Here is a 3,739-nt window from a genome sequence, read left to right as displayed (position 1 = left end):
CCTTTTCACAAAGGAAATTTTGTAAACAAACAAGGTTTGAGAGTTTTATCTCGCTTATTTGCTTGTAAACATTCTTTTGTAATGCAAAAAAATAAACATTAGTGGGGCAAAATGGGGCCACAGCAAGCCCTATTTTGCCCCACTAATTTTTTTTAAAAGTTATGTTAAAGGTCGGTATATACTGACGCTTTACCAGTGTCGATATATACTAACATTTACTAGCATCAAGATATACCGATGCTTATATAGTCATGCACCTTTTTCGATGCTAATAGGGACATTAATACCGACCTTTTTGCCCTTTAAAAAAAAACTTTTTAGTGTAAAAAAGTTTAGTATTTGTGTCAAAAAACGGCCTGTACCTTGTAGTGTAGCTATACACTTGCATAAGGCCCAAAGGTTCCATACAGACTTTCATCCTGGCAACATCTTGCTTCATTTTACTCCAAATGGTGCATGTTGAGTTGGAATCATTGATTGGGGAATGGCACAAGACATTTCTGAGGATCGTAGAAAGGCCTTCAAAAAGATGAAGCTTTATTCACATTCTTTCCTTTTTGGAGAAGTCATGCATGAGCAAAGCAATTCAATGGAAAAGTTTCAAATGTAAGGTTCTATGGTTTGGCTTTAGAGTGAGCTCTCCCATAGCACATTCATACAAGATAACATTTCTGAGTACTTCAAGCCTGTAAATTTATGTCAAACATTTACTCTTGACTCAGTTGAGGATCAAAGGTGTTTTAGTACTTAGGTTACTTGAAGAGAGCTTCGCAACAGTAAGCTGGATGAGAACTTAGATCTTAGCTTGAGATTGTACTCTTGTCCATATGATGTTCGCAACTTTCCATGTGATAGAGCATTAGCACTATGGAAGTAAAGTTGTAAAAGGAAAGGCTATAATTAGCTTTTTGGACTATTTGAACTCGACTTTGAGAACTTTCTTTACAATGTATTTGAAGGATATTCATTACCCTTGAAGAATTCTATGCTTTGTATACTTAATAATGCTAGCTATTCATGTCTTTTTGGATTGTGAAATAGGAAAAAGAGGTAGATTTTGTTATTACTAGTTTTAAATGTTGGCTATTTCATGTCTTTTTAGATTGTGAACTAGAAAAGAGAGGTAAGCACTGTGGAAGTTAAGTTGTAAAAGGAAAGGATATAATTAGCTTGTTGGACTATTTGAACTTGCCTTTGAGAACTTTCTTTACAATGTATTTGAAGGATATTCATTACCCTTGAATTACTTTGCATACTTTACAAATGCTAGCTATTTCATGTCTTAGTAGATTGTGAAATAGAAAAAAGAGGTAGCTTTTGATATTATTGGTTTCTAACATATTTGGAACCAATCAAAGTTTTTAAAATGCTCTAGAATATTTCACCAAATTTTAAAGAAAATTTATAATAAGAGTTGAAATTCGCCAAGGGTTTGAAACTTTAAAAAATAATATATGAAAAATCTCGCCAATATATTATAATACTATATTACTATACCTTTGATAAAAACATCCTTGAAGATCAAGATGAGCTTTCAAATATACCATTCATTCTAGGCATCCAAACACCTTGGCAACTCAAGATGTTGAACACATATGCCAATGGTGGACTCATTGCAATGGATGTTACCTTTGGAACTAACAAATACAAGGTATGCTAATTTCTCTTGTGCTTCACAATAAGACAAAGCAACTATAGACGTGCCTAGTAGACGTGCAAAATTGCGGGCATGTCTATAGGCACATGTAGAATAGTAAAAATACGAGCATGTCTATTAGCGCATCTAATAGCATGATTATTAACGCATTTCGCATCTTGTCACCCATGTTTTCATCACATCACTATTAAGCATGCAATAGAGGTTGATATTATTAAGCAACTCCATGTCCATTACTCTGCTCCATCCTTTCCCTTGAAGCACAATAGTGGTCATCCTTAGGTCTTCCTCATCTGTCCATAGTTGTGGGAGAGAGCTATCCACATCAACAAGAAACTCAAAATTATATACAAGTGACTCTTGTACCAACCAACCCTTGGCCAGGCCACCTTCGAGCCTTGCATTTTTCCTCACACGAAACCCTTCAAGGTCTTCATGAAGCGCTTGAGGAAGAACAACCATCATGCATGTGCAGTGCCACATATAACAATCTCATCCACCAAATTCACTATGGGATGTAGTTGGCTTGTGAGAATAGAACATGGAAAGGTCTCCTCCACTAAACAAACCACCTCCATTAACATAACTCGAGCATCCTCAAGCCTGGTGGGATCTATTTCCTTTGAGCTCACATACCTAGAAAGAAAAAAGTGCACCATATTAGCAATATGAAAACCTTGCATGGAGCATTGATACACTTCACATTTTGTATCTTGTAAAGTACCTCACAAGCTCACCCATCTTGTAAATACAATCCTTCATGTCCTTCGATGCACTACGAGAAACACTAGTAGGTAATATGAACTGAACACATGAGTGATGGTTGATTAGTTGCTTCTACACTCACAAATTTGGAAGGAAAAAGAGATTATGCTAAGTCATACTTACTTGGAGCATCTTGTGCCAATCTTGAGATTTCAAGCCATAAAATTGCTCTGCACCTCTTTTCTTTCTCTTTGTGAAGGTCCCCTTCAAACACCTCATGCATCCAGTGGAAGTATGAATTGCAGTGATAGCTCGCTTCACCGTCGCCACCATATCTAGCTTTGATAACCTCCATGGTGCACAGGATAAAAATACATGCCCATTTGGCCTCTCTTGTGGCCAAGCTTCATGCATCCTCCATGTGGTGCATAGATCCTCCCTTATGCTTGCAAAATCTCGTGTCCCATTCAAATGTTCCCAAATGATAGATGCCACATTCTTGGGCCAAAAGTAAAAAATAGCTCTCAACAACCAATGGCCATAGAGCCAATGTAACATGGGAAAATTATAAAAAATTTTAGTTGTATCTGGATTGTCAAAGCAAGAAAGAATATTTCATTAATGTACAACTATAAAAAACAATAAAATTTTTTGGTTGAGCTACTGACACGATTCTACTACCTGACAATGTCTCATTCAAAATACATAATTATCAGAACTATGCTTTTCCCCTAAACTACTCTCCCCTCCCAAATTACTCTTCCTACTCTCTTTCTCTCTCTCTCTCTCTCTCCCTCTCTTTCCCTCTATCTCTCTCCCTCCCTCTGTCTCTCTCTCAGTTTCCTCCGTGTATACATTCCTTCAACCTGTGGATTGGGTCTCTTTTCGTGAGTTTTGGGTGGTGACGTCAAATTAGAACTCAAAGTACCTCTAAGACCAAGCTACAAAAGCGAGCCCATTTCTTTGTCAATATCTCTCTTTGAATCTAATCTATGCCTACACAAAACTCTGTGTTTATCAAAATGATGCAGACTAGAATATAACTTTTGCAAGTTTTTCATGGGTACGGCAAACCATTGACAGGGCCTCGCTCTTTGAGAAGCTTTGTTAATCAAAATATTGAGGAGCAAGGTAAAACAGCGAGCTCTTTGTTTTTTCAATCTCTCTTTTTTGAGATTTAAGATGTGAAAGTGTTAAGTTGGATAAAATTCTTTCAGTTTTTGGTGAATAAGAGTGTATTTATAAAGATGTTGTAGAATGGAATGTAACTTTTGAAAGTTTTCCATGGTCTTAGTTTTTCAGGAAGCGTTGTTGATCATACTATTAAAGCGCAAGGTATGAGAATGATATCATTGCTTTGTCAATCTCTCTCATTAT

The sequence above is a fragment of the Dipteris shenzhenensis genome, chromosome 28 (assembly GCF_047967505.1).
Source record: "Dipteris shenzhenensis isolate YYH24624 ecotype China chromosome 28, Dip_SZ_1.0, whole genome shotgun sequence".
Lineage (NCBI taxonomy): Eukaryota > Viridiplantae > Streptophyta > Polypodiopsida > Gleicheniales > Dipteridaceae > Dipteris > Dipteris shenzhenensis.
The sequence above is the reverse complement of the archived record's forward strand: the minus strand, read 5'-3'. Positions refer to the sequence as shown.